Source organism: Nipponia nippon, unplaced genomic scaffold, assembly GCF_047370975.1.
Source record: "Nipponia nippon isolate SJK-2023a ecotype South Korea unplaced genomic scaffold, ASM4737097v1 scaffold_7, whole genome shotgun sequence".
Taxonomy (NCBI): Eukaryota; Metazoa; Chordata; class Aves; order Pelecaniformes; family Threskiornithidae; genus Nipponia; species Nipponia nippon.
The window spans coordinates 16,819,619-16,839,963 of record NW_028262391.1 but is presented as its reverse complement, the minus strand read 5'-3'; positions in this window follow the sequence as shown (position 1 = coordinate 16,839,963).

Sequence of the window (20,345 nt, the reverse complement as noted above, 5' to 3'; positions counted from 1 at the left end):
AATTGATTGGTACTTGCAAATTATGTCTTTACCTTGAACACAATGAAACAGTCCAACTGTGCTGTAGACTTGACTTTGTTCAAGGTAATTTGATATTGATCAACCTTCAGCTGTAATATTACAACAATCAAACTGATCAAATGTAATGCTACACAGATATGGTTTTTCAGGTATATGATTGGTATGAGAAATCATCACATCACAGAGAAACAAAGCAGACTGGCAAAAGCATATTTATCATGCTTAGTTTCTTTTTCTCCCTTCGGATGTATTTGTATTGAGTTTTATTTTTAACATTTTTAAATGGCTGAGAAATATGTGGTTATTTCAGACATTCTGTGAACATTGTTTTTTCTTTTTCAGTCCTCTTAAATGCACTAATAACGTAAACAAAGAACTCAAAACATACATTTCAAAAAGAGGCAATACCCGAAGTGTTTCTTTTGAATTCAATTATTTACTCCAACCCATCTCTGAAATTCAGTAATTTCTCTAAATTGAATGGAGACTTTTCTCACTTACTTTAATGAAGAGAGTGTTTAGACCCTGCCAAAATTCATATTTATAAATGAGAGACATTCATCTGGCTTCTCCTAACTCCCTATGTTATAGTGCTGGCAACTTTGCCCATTTCCAGTGTAACAGGCTGTTCTGTGGCTTACCAACTCTATATACCATTTGCAGCTATCAACCCAGTGACTACATAAGCTGATATATACACTTGCATACATAATTCTATTGCTTCTGCTGTGAGAGTAAGATTGATCCAAGGTATATTGACATCTAGAAAATTCATTGGGTCATTTGACCAGTATAATTTGCATTGCATTTCTACAACCAAATACATTTTGAAAGGCATTTTACATATTGAAAAGGCATGAGTGTCTTATCTACACTATCTTTTTTTCTGCATTTTCAACATCTTAATTTTAAGACATTTTTCTTGAAAAGCAAAAAGTGTTCAGTTCCGTCTTTAACTCGGAAATAGATGTTCTCAAGAATTATGCAAATAAAACTTGGGTAGTGATTTGCCTTAATACTAAAATGAATTTAGAATTATATGCTTCACTCTCATATTCAATATATAAGTAGAGGTAATCAGTGTGATTGCTTAAAATAGTCCATTTTCAGTGGGAATTGCAGCAGCATTCAAAATTCGTGAAGATATGGACATGTTAGCCAAATAATCACCATAGTCCTTTTTAGACAATTAATGGCATTAAATCTTCACATATTAGATTCTGACTAACAGAGTCTTGGGCAAGGTTCTTATACAAAGAATATAAAACATGGTAATTAATAAATCCAAGTGCAAACTCATTAGCTTAAGACTACATAGCAGAAGCATGAAAACAGTTACATTTTTCCCCTTAGGATGACAACTTCACAATTATAAACAGAGCTTGGGAAGATACGCTTAGGAGGCACTTCTTTCAGATGAACTAATTAAGAATGTTCTGTTTATTTTTGTGTGCGTCCAAGTGAACAGTACTATTAGGGCAGAAGGGACTAGATAATTTTTAAGTCCCTTTCACAGTTTGTTCAAGTGGTTAAGTTTGGTTTCAAGGCAGTGGCTCAAACTCAGGTTGGACGCATTTTATTCAGTATAATTTTAGAAGATAATAAAAATGCAAACAACTCCTGAGGGTAAGTCATATCACCTAAAGGAGGAATTCAGATGTCCTCTTTAAATTAAAAGCACTGAGTTAGAAAAAATTGAAACCATAGCAGATTCAGTTAAATGCTTAATGAAAGATTTAGAAACCGTGGTATTCAGAATATTCTTGTCCACTATTCAAGAGCAAGAATTTAAGTCTTTTTTCTGTGCTACATTTACGCTTGCTGCAGCATCATATCTTTTGCTATTAAATACCCATGGACCCATCAAAACAAATCCCATTGGTTACATCGGTACTTCATTTCATCATGATGCTTTGCCATCTGAGAAGAATTGATTGATATCAGTGAAATGACCTCAGCAGTAATCTCTGCTGATGTGTTCATCTGTTCAGGAGCTGAAAATATACCCGTGCAAACATTTCTGCTGAGAATAATTCTTTTTATTCTATCTTGCGAGCAATAATAACAATAAAGTAGTATAGCTGCAGATCTAGCCCTAAGCATACAAAATTTCACAGCAGCCTTTTCCATTGTAATATTAAGGGTCAAACTGCCATTGTTGCAGGGCAAATACAACAGTGCAGACTACATGCTTCCTTACTCTCTCTATGAATGGGGTAAGAATCAAGTAAGCCTTTGTAATTAGAAAAACACTTCTAGCTGAATTGCCAGAATATATTATATGTATATGTATGTCGTGCATTACAGCAAGATAGAATGTATCAAAAAGCTGTGTGTGAAATTCTACCATCAGTAGATATATTATTTTACTTTTGCTTAATATAACAATGTTAATTTATTCATTCTCATTTTATTATCAAAATGCATGGCAGTCAGACATGGAGTGACTGCTTCTTAGAAAACAACATTGAAATTAGCCAGTTTTCCTAGTGGAGAAAAGAATGAAGTCTTATTATTTGAATTCAGTATCCACAATTCTACTTTACTCACCGTATTTCTAAGCATTAGTTTTTTTCTATTGGGAAAGAAAGCATTTTGACTGGCTTGAAGGCTTAATATGCTCCCATGCACTTTTTATGACTTAATCATTAGAAACAAATTGCTTCATGATCTCTGTTACTTGATGCAAGTCTATTCGTTTTCTACAGTCCATCTTGATTACAGGAAATAGCAATGTCTTGCTGCCAAGCCAGTAAAAATACTCTTGCAATCATTTAGTAGCTGTAGAAAATAGCTTATCTGAATCCAGCTCTTGAAATTTAAGCAAAGAAATTTGGCTGGTTTTTGTTCTGAGACAAGCCATTGTTAAGCAGTGTTGATGCTAATGAAATTCCTGTCTTGCTCCTTGTCCCTCAGTCTGTCCCTCCGTGTGTGTTTGTCTATATTCCCCTACTTCTGAACTGATTGACTAGTTTAAACTGGAGTCTCACAGATATTTGTGCAAGTCATTACTACAAATTGAAAATAGATAGCTAGGTAGAAGAGGGAGATTTAGTGTAACTTCTCAAAGGTGCACTATGCTTTAGGGGAGGCAAAGGTGTTTTTTCTTCTATGCAATGGAAAAATAACCAGTCACATTGTCATTCACATCTGACCCAAATAACAGGGTCAGGTAAATTCTCTGAATTCACTTCCCATGCAGTTCTTCCCGAATCACAGCTGCTCTTGGCTGAAATTCACTGGAAAGTGAATTTCTGATCGCAACTCTTATTTAATAAGGATGTTTTCCTGGGGCTTCCTTGGATTCCAGCAAAATTCTATGAACACTCCTTAGGAGAAAAGGCTTTCTACTCCCACCTAGCAAAAATGGGAAATTTGTTTACTAGATGCTGTCTTTTGTTTTCCCGTGATTCACAAGCCTAATAAAACAGAATGTCAGCAGGTGAAATGGAAATTGTAGTGCAATTAAATTTGCAGTACATTAATAGCCAAGGTGTTGTGCAAGAAATCACCCAAGATCATGAAAAGAGAAGAGAACATGATGGTGGTAAATCACATACATATAGGAGAGGTACTATTTCAACCTGAGAAATGCTAGTTTCTCCTTGAGCAAAACAACTTATTGCACAGAGAAGGAGGTTTTACATCACTTGATGTTGCACATTTTTCTTCTTACTTAATTCAACAGTTCTACTCATGTGGGAATTTTGGTGTCAAGACGACACGTAAACTTTAGCGGGAGGCTGGGGGCCTAAATCTCTTTATACTTCCAACAGCATAAAACTAAAGTGACTTGACTAGAAAAAGTCAGATCAGAGTAAATAAACTTCCCAAATACGGCAGCCTGCTTAAAAATTTAGTGCAATTGAAAGAGAGTAATTCAAATTATTATAGTTGCACTTGTCTAACCCCAAGGCCTGAGTACAACAAAAGTTTGGGTTGTTTTCTTCTCGGGCTCTTGTATATTTCTTGGGAAAGAGTTCAGCTAAATCAAAGCTGGCTATTGGAAGAGGGTATCCAGCTGAGGAGGAAGGAGTCAGAACCTGAATTTGTTGTTTCACTAAAAAAAATAAAAATCAACATTTAAAGTAAATACATAAACATTCTCACTATTTTTTTCAAATAAAATAAAATATTATTCCATGCCATATGTGGGCAGCTAGCAACCAACCTGGAGACCCCAAGAATCAAGACTTCAGTTGAATTTCCTGAAACTGTAGGTGTTTGTGAGAGCGCTACAGGGAAAGTGAGTGAACTTCTAGAAAACAAACCATTCTTACTGAGTCCTGCTATGGGGTAGAGGTAGTTGTGGGACTGGTAGTTGTTAGTCAGAGGGTGGTGATAGAGCTTACATATGACATAAGATACCAGATTTTTCTCAGCATTATCACAGTTCCTGTGCCCCTGCCCAGGTTTGTTAAGATATCAAGAGACTTCCCTGCTAGTGCTAGACAAGTAACAGCAACTCTAAGACTGTTCTCAAGCCCATACCAAAAAAACATATCACGTAAACCTTTCCAATCAATTAATTCTGAAATAAGAAAACTATAAAGAGTTCTGGTGTGGACTACAAGGTGTAATATAAACTTATTTGGGTTGAGCTGGTTGACAACAAATTTAAAGTTGACCTTAAATATTGCCAGTTGCATGTGCTAGTTCTCATTGTGCAGAAGACAGTTGTCCTCATGGTTAGCTACAAGGCTGTTTAATGAAATGTTAGGTACCGGAGTAAAAAGTTAGGCACTGGAGACCTCCATTTGAAGCTATCTCTAAGCAGTTTTTCATGTGCCAACTTCTTGATGAAAAAATTCCTGTATTTCCGCTGTGCTCAAATTAAATGTCAGAAGTTAATCCCTAGTCTTCAAACTTTAGCCCAATTCCTTGTTTGGCAAATTTGAAATATGTGTAGATATGGAAAGAAGTACTGTAGATTTGTTAGGGCTTGACACCAAATTAAAAAGAAGCAGTTTGCTCATCTACACCATCTGACACATTCTGACTTCATCTGTTCTGAGGATAAAAAGTGACAAAGGAAATTCATTAGTCACAATGCCAGGTGAGCCCAAAATAATGGGAAAAAAATAATTTTTTAAAAATAGAAAAAGAATTTGTTCTCAGCTGGGTATTTTTATACTCCATTGCAGAATCCTGTTAAAGATCTGAGGAAAAAGGTTCCTGGAAATGGGAAAGGTCATCTTCTGTGCATTATTTACATCCATCATAAACCAACCTTAGGCTTCTGCTCAAGGGCTCTATGTTCAGGCTTGATTGCCTTTTAAAATTGCAGCTATTTTACTCCTTTTTTCCTTACTCATGGTTCATTTGGAGATGTGAAGTCTGTGACAAAGAGCAGGTAAGGAGACAAAATGGGTAGTGACAAGGTAGGAGAATATAGACAAAGAAGCAGATATGCTGAAATATTGCAGAAAATTAGCACCTGCTTGCTAGGCACTTCATTCAGCTACCAGAGCTACTAACATTATTAATGTGTAAAGAGGATGTAGAAATATCTTCTCACATCTTTAAGAGTATAGGGCATATACGCTTTAATTACCAAAAGTGCTGCTGCTAAGTGAGGGAACACTATAACAAATATTTCTCTCTTTTCATGTCATGTTGTGGAGGTTTGGTTTTGTTTTTTTTTTAACCTGTGTAGCAGTGCATATCAAATAGTGAACCAAAAATGAAGGAGCAAATAGTTTATTGCAAAAAATAAAGACAAACACTACCAACAGCTCTTGCCCTTCAAATCACTTAGAGTTTCATTAGTGAAAATATATGGTTGTTAGTAGATGTGCTACTAAAAATTGTCTTAGGTCTGCTGTGAGGCTGGGGAGGAATGGTTTTGCTGTTCCACCACTAATTCCTTGACCTGGTTCTTCTATTCACTGTTTATCGTCATGATTATTTGAATTTTATTTCAATGCAGCACATTAATTTTATGTTTCTTCTTATGATTAAGTTTTGCAGGTTGGAGAATACACAGTGATAATGGTCTCTGCTTTCAGGGCTTGGTTTTTCTTTTCCTAAACAAGAGTGATCTGATATCCTCTCTTTCCTCCAGCCAGGTTGATTTGTGATAGTCTGTTATGACAGAAATCCATCATCTTTGGCCATATGTGGGGCCTGAGAATACAGTCCACTGAAGCTGGTGAAATATAACTGGCTAGAATGATCTTCAGGGCCTCTGAACTGAATACAGCAGAGACCCACCATGACTGAAGTTTCCAAGTCCCACTGTAAGGTAAACCACTGTACAAGTGGTAAAGCATGTGCAAAATATTTGGTGGTGTTTTGTGAACGGTATGCTGTTACTTTCAATGCAAAAAATGCTCCTTTTAATGTCTGAGGATTTCTTCCCTTCTCCTTTTCTTTTTTTCTGGACAATTAGCCCTGACGTATGAGAAGAATCTCACTGGATAACCTCATTAAGTAGTTTCAATAGTAAAAAAAATATTCACATAAAACCATTCTTATCCTACTGAGGTCGTGAAAGAAAATCCACTGGAATGGGAATAGGTAGAATTTGCTTATCAAAACTCTTCAAGAGCACCACATAATTATAAATAAAGCGTAAGCTAAGTAGTAGAAATGTGGATTCAAGTTCCAAGGGGGAAAAGAACCCACACCACAAAAACCTAACCTTTTAACTATTTCTGTGAATTCTAACTACAGGAAAACAAATTGTGTTTGTTGTCATAGACAATATCAAAAAAGTACAGGGAGAGAAAATTTTATGTGGGAATAACAAGCTGGACAACAAAGGAAACATTCCTGGTTTAGGAAGGGGTCCTTTTACTTAATCCATAAATGGAAATACACTTTATATTATTACTCATTGGACCATTATAATAACACTTTTGAAACTAGTTGGTTCAGGAGGTATTCCACAGTCTAGATTATTAAATGATACAAGGTGTAGTCAAGTAATTCAGCTAGCAGCATGCATGGGAGAATGAGAAATGTTGGTTTAGACTCCAATTTGTGGTTGTTTGTTTTGTTATTTTACCCTCAGGAAGGAGCTTAAATGTTTAATTCTGCATCTTTTCTAATATTATACAAAGCACACAATAAAACATAAGGCAACTTTGCCTGGTTTATACTGGCACTTTTAATTAAATGTTTTTTCTTTTCATTGCAAACTGAAATTTAAAACCAAAAATCAGCAGCAGGAGATTTTAACTGCACAACATTCCTTTTGAGTTGGAGACAAAAGCTCTCATCAGTATCACTGGAGGGGGATCATGTCTTTCCTTTTATCTAAAGTCTGTTTTAATTTTTTGAGTTTTTTTACCTGAGTTTGTGGTCTAGTCGCTTAGCTAAGCCCTTCCAGATACTAACAGATTATCTTCACAAAATTGTTGTCAGGGAGAAGATAATTTATTTGCACTTTATAGGTTGGAACAAGGCACATCAGAAACAGTAATTACCTTTGCGGATCTGGTGCTGTGTTCAGTGTTGTATGAACAACACCTCCTGTACACCAGCCAAATGCCTGTGCCATGGAACTGTTGTTCTGTCTTGATGTGCTATCAGGACATCTATTAGTACTGTAACAGAAGGAATACGATTCAATGAAAATTTCTATTCAGTGGACCAAATTGGTTTGGGACTGGCTTTGTATTGTGTTGTATTTTGTAGGCTGTAGTGGAGTCTGCTTACAGGGCCCAGTTTCAGCAAATCATCTCTAATGGCAGGATTGTGACCTGCTTTTCCCATCCCAGGGTGTGGACCAAGGAAGCCTTGGCATAACCGGTTTCTTATCCCTTTCACTCTCTATCTTGGTTTGCACAAGCCAAACCACACTTCCACCAAATAGAAGAATAGCTGTTAGCTGAATATCTTTATATAATGTTTTTATGGGCACCCGAGGGTCCCTGAAAATGCTCTTTTTGCAGAATATGAACTTGAAAATGTAGCTGCAAACAGAGTGGGAACATGTCTAGGACTTCCTATCACACCTGCACACACAGGCGTTTCTGCATGCCTGCAGTCATTGCATCTACTTTATTTACATTTGATTGCATATGAAATGCACATTCAGTAAAAAGTTTACTAGATTAAATTTTGAAGCTGGCTTGAAGCTATTTGTCATATCCATTGTTTGGTCAAACCCCAGAATACAGAATGTATAGAATATAGACAGCATAGAATGAAAGTCTTGCTCTTTGTTTAATTTGGAACTCCTAAGTATATGCCTGCTTTATTAAAAACATAGCTGTAAAAATTCAAACTAGATGAAATAATTCAGGCAAACAAAGCCCAAGCCAGAGACAATAATTTAGAAGCAATATACTTTTTCATGAGTATTCTAGGAGCTGAAATGGGAAATACTGACTCATTCCCCAGAAACATGACCCTAATTCTTACCACGTTCCCAAACTAATTGTGCAGACTCACCAGTTTAGCTGTTTCAGATAGGCAGCTAAACGTCTAGGCACTGCTTCAGGTTTGTATTGTTTTATTGAATCTGATATGAGCTGAGAACCAATTTGTTTGAGACTGAACTTCTACTGAATGTGAACCCTGCCCTCCAGATTTTGTAATTCCTGGATTTTCAAAAACCTTCCCCCTGGTCATGAACTCTGTAGTTCTACCACCCATTAATGTAAAGTGTTTGCATCATTACTTCGAGATGAATGATTCACTTGTTAAAAAGTAATAGCAAAAAAAAAAAAAAAAAAAAAAAAAGGCATAAGAGATTTCAGCAGAAAAGCAATAACCTGGATCCCTCTAGAGGCCATTTGTGTAATATTTGGTAGAGAAAAGGAATTGAACTTGTCTCCCAATTCTCTGTCTACAAATAAAGGAAGCTTATCTGTCTCATGTTGTTGCTTATTATCTTGCCAACATGCTTCTGTCGGGTGGTGAAAGCTGCATAATTATTTTGCTTTCTCTTCCTTAAACCAGTTCATGCTTAGAACGAGTAATGCAGCAGGAGTTTCTGTATGCATTAATTCAGTCTTAAATTAATTCCTGTACACGTGTTTCCTTGAAGATTTTTTTTTAGAAAGTGAGTGTTTTATGTCAGATGCTAATTGAGGCACCAAAAAGATAGGTTTCCATTTGTAGTAGTTTTGCTAAGGAGCTAATTAAACAGGCCAGACAAAAGGGATACTATTACTTTCCCATTTGTGTCTATTTTAAGCAAATGCCTGTGTGGGCCCGATTCTGATCTCAAGTATAGTGACATTACTCCTAAGTATGTGTGAAAAGTCAAAACGTAAATACCTGTAAAAGACAAGACAGGCCATCATGATGGTGGAAAACTGCACACAATTAGCCAAAGTGTGAGTAGTTTGATTGGAGAGGAACAGTGCTCAACACAGTGAGGGAAAGAACAGAGTTTTCTGAACTCTTCACATTGCTTCTGGGACAAAAACAATCTAAGTGCAAATTTAAGAGAGCACCTAAGTTATGATTAAGTTCATGCCTGTTGAACACTGTCGACGATAAATTTTCCACGTTAAATGCTTCCTGGACCTGAGAGCACTGCTATTCCAACGGCTCATTCAGGACAATCTGCTTATTGGGGGTGTATGCATTGACTTAAAGGATAGAGAGAATGCCAGTTTATCAGCAGTCCCTGTGACACAGCAGACTGTACATACACTGTATGAAGTACTAGCAATGGGTCACAGTCTGTCCTTCATTGATCAAAAATCCTTGCCACAAAAAAAGCCCAATCAATTTAGAGAGCTAATTGAAAATATCAGAATGTTTTCACAGTGATCTTGGTAAAATTCATTGAATTAATTTTGCTGCCAGTTATGTATGCGTTTTGTGTAATTTGAGTTGATGGTATGTAAATAGTTTATGATTAATGTCCTTTAAAATATTTTTGGTTCATCTCTGGTCCTTGTTCTGTTTCTCCTGAACATTTATCATTCTTATCTCCTTCCTAGCAAAGTGTTACAGTCCTCTATCACTGTGTTATTCCACAGGATCCTCCCAGGTATTTGAAAATCAATTCTAATTTTTTAATGAAATGAATGTGAAGAGTGGTATACTTTTATACTTACTTCTGGCATAGAGCAAAATAGGTTTTGATAATTCATTACATGCAAAATACCCTGTTGTACACCATGAAATGTAATTTCATCCACATGAGTGAACACTGATGAGGTGCTTTTGAAGAAGTGTTGGGTAAAATTACTGGCCATATTCAACTTTGCTGTAAAGGTGAAAAGAATAATGTTCTAATGAAAGATAAAGATGTGGGAGAATACTCATAAAGGCAATTTACAAAACAATTTACGAACAGCAGCATATTTTTATGCAGCATTGTGCTGCCTTGGAAAAAATTCTGTAACATGCATGTATTGTGCAATATAATACGCCAAAACATAGGCAGATTATGCATAATCTGGATTAATTTTTGGACCACAAAATGTCGATATACCAGACTGTAATAATCTGGGGTTCACAGAAAGTACTGGTAGTGACAAAAATCCTCACTGTTACTTTCTTATTGGAGCTGAGCCAAGAACTACTGATGGCAGGGGAAAGACTCCAGTGGGTTTTGTATCATTTTTCCCTCTGCTTCAGCACTTTGCCTAAGTGCCACTTTACATTTTATCCATGTACTGGTTCATGGTAGAAGTTTCATTTCAAACCAGGAAGTATACTGGAAAGGATGTGAGCTGTCACCAGGTACTTTTAAACAACATAATTCTTTTATTCTGGGTTGATCGACTGGGTAATTGATTTATCGCTGCTTACTTTTGGCTCAGTAATTAAATGGGAAGCAATAACTCAGGGGCTGCATCTGCCAGTAAGTGGAGCTCTTTGCTAGACTAGGGAGGGGTGTCCTCGCCAGGAGCCTTTTTCTTTTTCCCAAACTGAAACTACTGGAGAGTTGGTATTCAGTTTTTCTTTGGCCCTTTTGCAACTTCCACATTATGTTCTGGTTCTGTTCATTTATAAAAAAAGAGGATGATGGCTAAAATCAATCAAATTATAAACTATTTTATTTCCATGGAGATTTTATTGCTTTTCTCTTTGACAGCCAGCTGTTGTATTCATTTCCTTTGTCCCTTAAAAGAAAGGGGAGATTTTAACCTTTTATTTTTATTTTATGTTTCTGTAAGAAATATATCCTGGTATTTTCAGTAAAAATGGTGCAGTTTGCTATACCAGGGATATGAGGGGTGGAGGGGTCAGTCTTTGTATACTTTTCACACTATGTGCTCATTGCCACTTATGAATGTTTATAGTAATGGTTCCTTAAAGCAGAATGTCAACCCAGTTGTGCCATGATCTACTTCGTAGTTTTAGAACTCGTTTAAAGTGTAGGACAGTGAAGGACCTGCTTTCATGAGAACTGCTGTTCCAAGAACCAACTTTATTTCAAATTCTCTTTCTTTTCTACTCCAAGCTGTCTCGGTTAGGAAGAATTTTTAATGAAAACATATAACTTTCCAGTCATATAAAGAGAAGCATGGAGAAAATTGTATTAGATCAAGATGAGATGTCAGGATTAGTTTTCTAACTTAAATTCTCAAATTAATCCTCAATGAAATCCAGATTGAACATAGCATTTGCTTGCTAATTCTAGAGGTATACTTCCTTATGTACTTTATTACTGTTGGAGTCTCATTTATTTATGCTGGTATGTGGTTTACTTGGTAGTTACTCCATGTATACTGGCAATGTTTTATCCTAATTATTCTATATATACATTGGCTAATGCTATGTCACCCAGCTTTCTGAAGGTAGCTCATTTTGTGCATAACGTATGCTCTGTAAGGCTTGTGTTTGTTCCCTCAGAGCTCGCCAGTGTTCTTACTCCCCCGCAGTCAAAACAGGTATTGCTATCCTATTCCTGAACGAAGAGCAATACTATTTTGGCAGGAAAAATATGTTATTTTAGGTGCGTAGCTATGACTTAATAAGACAGAAAGAGGAAGATGCATCCTCTCCTTACACATCCTTGTGTGCTTGGCAGGGAACCTGTTCTTTCCTCCAGTTGTGGTGAGGATCAGTTAAGGAGGGAGAATTCACCATGCCTTGGAGATGACTTCTGCTAACTCCATGGCTTTGAACTGAAGCTGGAGGGGAAGAGAGACTGGGTTTCTGAAAAAATTTCAAACAGTTAACCCACTTTTCTCAGCGCTTCTGGGGAATATCAATCAGTAAATTGACAACGTTATTCATATTACTAACAAAAAAGTCCAAGGAAGTAGAGCATACATCCTCAGTGTATAGGTGGAGACCTAGACTGTGAGATGGATTAAGTGAATTGCCACATGGTGAAGCTGGAAATTGTACCCAGCTCTCTTGTGCCCAAATCCTACTCCATAAGGCCTCTCGCTTTTGCTCCTTTTGAAAGTATTGATGTTAAGAGCCATCCTGAGCTTTCCTCTTCTTTCATTGCCAGGACAGTGTTCCTTGGAAATGCTTTGTAATCTTGCATGCTTGGCCAGGTCTTTATAGCCCTGGGAGACAGATTCAAGCTCCTTCAGAGCTCTGCTTAGACTAAAATCTCAAACTCTTTAAGTAAGGGAAACTCAAAACAACAAAGAGGAAATGGAAATAAAATGGGCTTGTAAACTAGTGGTATATGGCTATGACAGTCTTTGCAAGCTGCTTTTTGCTTCCAGGATTAGTTTTTGACTCTACACAATTTTCTGAGCTGCAACGAAGTGTGTGGATTCCAGATGCCAGCTTTGCCTCCCCTGTCCCTGAAGTCTCTTGGAGCTTCTTCCCCTGAGTTTGCGCAGCAGATTTTGAGAAATGATGCTGCCTTTTCTCTTCCTCCCTGATCCACTGGTTTCTGAAAGGAATACAGCATGTAATGAAGAATGCAAAAATTAAATAGCCACAATCCTCCCCTTTCAGAGGCCATTTCTCAAGTGGGAAGGTAGAGGGGATCACTGCATCTAAAAAGAATGCTCCCTAAACAATAAGAACTCTCTATAGCTATGGAGAAACTATGAAATGAAGGGGAAACGGTCTTCGCAAGGCAAGAGAGTGGCTCATGGCAGCTTTCCACAGTACTTTCACTGACTGTAACCTATTGCGTTTCCCAGCCTCTACAGAAACCAAAGCTCACCTGTGCTTTCCCTGAGGTCTTCAAGGGACCAATTGTTTTTCAAAGTACAAAGACCTACTTCATTTAACTTTTAGGGGCTTTTAATGGTGCTATGAAGTCACTCGTATATTCAGAAAAGTACATCTGTATATCTCTTTAGAATCACGGTGTTTTTATTATTGCTACAGCACACTGAGACTGCATTTCAGATCACTCCCAGGCAAATCTGGCTTTTGTTCAACATAAAAGTAAGGTCTCCCATAAACCATAGCTCAGTTTAGAAACATACTCCGGGACTGTTGCCTCTTACAAAGCAAGGAAGGCAGCAAATAGTTTCACTCAATCAAAACAGAAACAAACAAGCAAAAACCCCTTCTCTGAAAGCCCACCATATCAGTGTAATAAACCTCAAGGCTTCAGTAACTTATACTCCTCTCAATTGTGTGTGACTTTGTTAGAGGATTCATTAGTTAACGTTAATGAGTGCTTGCCTACACACTCTCATCTTCATAACTAACACACCAGCACTTGTCTCAGTGCATTACAGAGACGTTACATCAGCCTGCATAGCTAAATGTGATTTATTAGACTGCAAAACAAAAGCAATGTAAAAATTAGTTAGAATGGATACTGGGAGGAGAAAAAATGTCAGACTCTGATCTCACATATTTCCTTAAGAGAGGATGCAGCCATTCTATCTAAATCAAGGTCCCTGTATATTCTCTGCTTTGTCTTTATATTCAGAAATACCATCTAAAGCAGGCTGGATTTTATGACTGTGTGTTAAAATTCTCTCTCAATTTACATGAACATTGAAGGAGGTGTCAAAACTCTTTAAACTCAAGGTAAGGACAAACTGACAAACTGCATACCCATAAGTCCAAATGTGGAGAAGAGTAACATTAACGTCAGTGGAACAGTGCAGGGACTGCAAACTGAAGAACTGCTTAAATGCTCTGATGGATCATTGCCTCCTTCTGCCCTGTTTTATACCAGACTAGTACGATTGAACAGGAAAGGCAGGGTAATGTAGCCATAGTTCATAGGCAGCCAGTGTGCATACAAGTTTCTAAGACAACCTCCCCTTTGACTTGAGTCAGAGTGTTGGCAGCTTAAATTAAGTAGAGGGATTATTTTGTACCTTTATGTCCCTGTCCTGCAATCAGACCTGGAGAGATACTCTCAAAAGAAATGCCTGAATCACTGGAGCCATTTTGAGTCACTGTCACTGCAGGAGAGACAGTAAGTGCTGTGATACAGAAAGCTGCTCGCTGGGTAACCAAGTGCTGAAAAGTGACTGATGCTGAAAGCCCTGACTGGCATTAGCATTCATCACCAAAATGCCTGCTCATATCAAGCTTCCAATTTTAAGGTCTTATGTGAAGTACACACCTTACAATAACCCATTCCACAGGACAAAGATATACCTCAAGAAAAGTTAAAAGAAACAGAGATAAGACAGCAATGAATTATTCTGACACTTCTCTCACGTTGTTCTGTAAACAGTGGACAAGTTGCTTAAATACACGTTTTGGCAAGTATTTTGATGTTTAATCATTATTTTTGCAGGTTAGGCTATCAGATAGGTGTAGTCTCTGAATGTGCTGTAATGCTATCAAATAGAGAAAAATTAATTCCCAAGCATGGCTTCTTCATAACAAACACACACAAACCACAGAAGTAAACGTAATTGGGGTCAACTTTGGTTGCCTTTTCAATAATTTTCGCATAGGGGTTTTGGGCAAGGGTTTACTTCTGAATCCTTTGTGAAAATAAAAAAGCAAACACAAGAAAATAACAGATTATATGAAAGTTAAATCACAAGGAAAAATGTAAAAGGGTTGAAGAATTCCTATAAAATTTCCAAGAATATAGTGAAGTTAAAGAGGAGGACTGGACTGACCTCAAATACGGTCAGGTAAAGCTATTCATGAAGAGATATGATATTTCCAACTTCGAAAAACTGAGCATGCACATTTGGAGAGTTCTGCTGTTTCTTTATACAGTGGTTATGAAAAAAACACGTTCATAAATAGGCCGTGTGAGATCTCCTGATAAATTCAACAAAAGCAATTTTGTATCTACTGCAGAGATAGGACCAAGCCTGCCATTTAAATGAATGCCCACAGCAGTGGATTGAGGAGAGCAGGTAGATATCTATATCTATTACCAGCTGTGTTCCTTCTGTCCTGTCTTTTAAAGCAATCAGATTTGGAAAAAAAAGAGGAGAGATTTTCTTCTTTTGGAAGAGAAAGGACTAACAAATGAGCTCTTTTTGTCTTGTTAAAATTAGGGATGCCAGACCTTCATTTATATTATCACCCTCCATTTTCACTTCCAGCTTTAGCGCAATACTTGGAGAACAGTTGGAATAAGCAGTGTAAAACTTCAAGTGAAAGAAAAGGTCATTCTGTAGAAATAAATATCAAAAATAGGCCAGTCGCCTGTACCATAAAGCCTCCTTTATGCTGTTCTGGTAGCGCTAAAGGTTATTAAGGACCCAGAAGGAGTCCCAGAGGTTACTCCTTCAGAAAAGAAGACACTATCACTTGATTGGCATTGCTCCACGCATAGCGCAGAAAGCAGGGGTGAGGTCCAGCAGCTTTGAATTCCTTCAAAAAATAATGGAGCATGGAAAGAAGAGAAGAGTGGCAGCCTCCAAACCATTCAAGGTAAAGCTGGCCCAAAAGGCTCCAGGGCCACCGGAGGACGGCCATAGCACAAGGCTGCCTCTGCGCCCCTGCACAGACAGCTCTGGCCCAGCTGCCTCCCCTGCCAGGGCCTTGGGAGCTACAGTCCTGCAGGGTTTGTGAACCACCTCTGCCAGCAAGTACTTTGATGCTGACAGAAAAATTTGCTTTGGGACTTTTATATTTGGATGAAAGCTTTTTGCACCTTTCATCTCAGCTTGCAGAGCTGAAATGAATTCATAGCTAAGATTCTAAACTACCCAAAACACAAAAAAAAAATCCATTCTCTTAAGCAATTTTAGTGCCTCTCTCTTGAGTGCTGATGTTGCCAGGGTGATCATGTAGCAGAGCGGAGAGCAAGGAAACACTGGCTCTCTGTGTTGTGGGGCAGATGGCCTGCAAAATTGGTCTTATTGCATTTGCCTGCTTCTGAAACAGATCTTGGTTTAGAGTTAGTGGCTTTTTGACTTTCTCTAGCGTATGTGTCTGTGTCTTTCTTAACGTGAGCTTTAGAAATTTCAGTCATTGCAGACCTGAGGCTACAAACTTGCTTAGATAGAAATCATCTTTTGCGTTTTATTTCCTTCTGTACTGAAAGGGAAAATTAAAGGGCATGTCTGAAGAGATTCAGCTTCTCAGGAGAGGAGCTGCACAACTCCCAACAAGACTGAAATCTGGATTCATGGGCAGCAACCAGTAATGTAAGGACACCTTTTACATGTGCTGTTGGTTGATCTCTGCAGTACGCCTGCAGAGACATAGGAAAACCAAGCTTTTTGTAGACGTCCAGATCCATTGCACAACGGTTACCTCTCTGACTAACATGTCATTTATCCAGAAATCCCATATAAACTGCATGGGGAAGTGTCACTGAGTGAGATGGAAGGGCTAAAAACCCATTAGTCCCCTAGTAAATCTGCTTTGAAGACAGTAAGGGCTAATCTGATCTATTGAGCTCCTTACAATATCCCCCCAGGCAGACTAGATTTACAGAGCCTCCAACAAGTGCAAGTGCAGATCATCACTGCTGCCTCAGGGGGTTCACTGAGGCTCAGCTCTGGTCCTTCAGTTTGCAAAGCAGTGGCATGTTTGAATTCTTGGTTTCAGTTACAGCCAGAGGTTTTTCATTTGGGTTGTACTTATTTTCTTCTTGACACTTCAATAACATTGAAATTTTAAGAGTTAATTACCCAAGTCAGATTTCTGCCCGCTCTGTTTTCATTCAAGAATGACTAAAGAATTTTGATGCTGTGAAACCTGAACTATAATCTAAACAGAGCTCAATTTCAAGCATCAGAATAAATATCTCTGTCCATATGAGCTTAACCCATGATCCTTTCCCTCCTGACACTCCAATGTCAAATCCATCCTCTCTCCCACATTCACCAGAAAGCTTTTGAATCATGTATCGCAAAGCACACCAGCACTGCATATGGGTGTGAAACAAGTCGAAGATGACAATGACTCTGCTAGAGACCTACTCACTTTTAAAAATGGAGAGTAACTCTACTGATGGTAAATGTACTGTGCTGAATCCAGCTTGGGCCCTCGGCCTAATGGTGCAAGGCAAGAGTTTGGCCACTGCCAAACCAGGAACAATGATAGCTCTGGGGACCGCCCTGCTCACCCAGCCGTGGAGCTCCCCTGGCACAGGCTCAGACTGAAGCTGCTGCTTCAAACAGTCCCCGCTAAACAAGTTGACCTCTGCTATGAGCAGGATCTGTCCTCTTGTTACAAGACACAGGAGAAAAATGTTGTGACTCACTCTGGGCTGGGGGTCCTGACTTGCCTTTGCATTGTCATTGCTGTTGCAAAAGCCAACTCTTATTTGTACCACATAAATTTTCAGACTACATTAGCAGCTGTATGATGCCTTGCCACTCTCATTGCTGAGCAGAGGTTACTGCATCCAATGGTAAATCAAGGCGTGCATTACACTGCGAAAAACATTGTTTTGCATAAACAACCTTCTTGAACCCTCCCAAGTCAGTCTCCAGCCTGTTTCTGGGACAGAGTCATGCCGTGTTACTCCTCATGGCAAAACCACATAAATAATAAATAATGAAGGAAAACTGGGAACAGGCTCACATAGGATTCAGATTTCCAATTCTGAGGCCTTTATCCAATCAGGGGGGAAATTGCTGTTCTTTTTTGAGCAGTGTGTAAAATAAATCTGAGAGTTTGTTTACAGATAAAGAAAATACACAAGAGTGCAATGGTATGAGTCTAAAACTTCCCATACTGACTCTCTTTGCTTACTCAGAAAGAGTAGGTAGTCTGTCTGAAGTTCTTCCACCTTTGCTTTGTTACTCAGCAGGGACAATATATTTTCCTTGCTTTTTTTTGTTGTTTTAAGGTGAGAACTGTTCCATAAGCTTTATGCTCTGTGTCACTTAAAAGAAGATGGAAATTTATGTGGGATACATTTTTTCTCACTACTTCTTTTCGGCTAATCTTTTTAATAAAATCTCTGTCCAAGAGCCAAATATAAATATGAAGCACTTGCTTCAGTGCTGATGATTGAAGCTTCTAAACCAGTGGATGTCCCTATGACACATGCATATCATATTCTGGTTTCAATCTCTAAATACATAAGGGTTTGTTTTCCCCCTCCAAAAGGGTGTAATTGGCCAATGGAAGAAGTTTGGTCCTGCAGCTGCTATTGCTGCCAGTTTCTCATGTAGTAAAAGTATATGATTCCAGTAGTACTGTAAACTTCATCACTTCTGAAAGCATTTCTGCACATGCTGGACTGTAAAGTGACACTTGCCAGGTGGTTTCTGTGCTCAAGTACATCTGCTCTGCCTGTCGTTGTAACTTTTTTTAATTGTAAATGTTGTTGGTCCTGGGCCTGAGTCTCCTTCTTCCTTTTGCCATTGAGGCGTTGTAGTATCTCCTTACAAATAAAATTAATTATGCTCCTATCAGTGTCACAGAAGTACTAACACAGAAGTAGTCTCTGCACAATTAAGGTGACTCTGGTGGCAGCCCAGAAGTGTTAAGTTTCTGTAGTCTGCTCTGAAATTACACCTAGTCACAGTGCTCTGGGTGAGACAGAGAAGAATGTCACGCTGCTTTGTATTGCCTGTGATCTCAGGTAAGAAAATCTTACATTTTCAGACACGCTATCTTTTATTTATTAGATGATTCCCTTCAGTTTATGTAAACAAAATATTTTACTGCATAAAAATTGCTGGAAAAACGTTAAAGGGAAGTTAATTCATTTGCAGGCATATTTAGGCTCTTAAAAATTTCAAGGTAAGTTTGTTTAAAATGTCAAAATGTTTTAAATGTGCTGTTTTAGAAGTACCACAGGTCCTTGGAAATATCCTTTCATGGAATATAGGCTTCTAAACGTTTAAATTAACAACTGATAATAGGATTCAGGCTCTTCAGGCTGAGAGCTTTCAGAAGTTTATTCAGCTTGTTTATCTAGATAGAGCAGGGACACAGCATGTAATTGAATAAACAATGGTTTAATTAATTTTTCAATCTTGCAGTATAGTTAATTTGTACATGTGAATGATAACCTCTTTGGTAGTTGCTGGTTTCAGATCATAAAGCAGTGTGCAACTACAGGGACAAAAAATGGCTTTTCAGTCCCTATCTGTGTTTTACTTCTGAAGAAAGTACTATAAATCTTATATCTTTTTTATAGACAATACAGAAATATTATGATGCTTGTTTGAAAGTTGAAATTTTATGGCCTTAGATCCTCTCTTTAATAGTAGTTTGTCTTTCACTTCAGCATGAACTAGACCCTTTCCTGGGGGAAGACAGCCTGGGTGTCCAGACCCAGTTTGCACAGCACTTTCATCAGCCCCGCAGGAACATGGGCTTGTTGGCAGACCCGTCCAGCTGTAGAGGCTGGTGCATGATTGCCTGGGTATATGTGTAGACACTAACAGGCATTGGTTGGGTTGGCAGGGTCGAATGAAGCACCATAGAAACACAGCCAGCTTTGTTTGTTTTCTGCCTTCTGAACACATGGCTGGGAATAAGAGAGATGTCTGAGCATGCAGAATTTGGCCATTCCTACTTTTAATATGTAGTTTCAAGCTTTGGGGTTGTGCTTTTGGCTTGGTTTTTTGCTTGTTTGTTTGGATTCTTTCTACTGAAGCAAACAGTGCGTTTGTAAAGTGCAGATACATTTTGAAAAACCACAATAAAATGAAAGAAAATCACAATAATTACAAAGGCTGAGTAGAGGTCAAAGATAGAGTTGGTCAAAGTCATCACCCAAACTTACTCTGTAGTTTTCCTGTGGTGCGTCACAGCTCCTCAGACTTACACTGGGCACTGGCAGTCCTGTTTGCTTGATTGCCTTTCTTCATGTCTCAGTCTTTTTTTAGAAGTCCCAAGCCCACAGCTGCATGAAGAAATAATACACAGACAAACTTTAATACTTGGTATTAAAGACAAGGTTGGTTTTGGTCCTCTGTTAGCCTGAAGTAATCAGACTGAGAGCTTAAAACTCCCATTTTTTCTTAGACTTGTCTTACAGCGCCATTTTTAGGATCCTGGTATTTTTACCTTTTTTTTTTTTTTAACTTGTTCTTTGACAGTGATTCCAGGAAAAAAAGGCAAGCATGAAATTATTG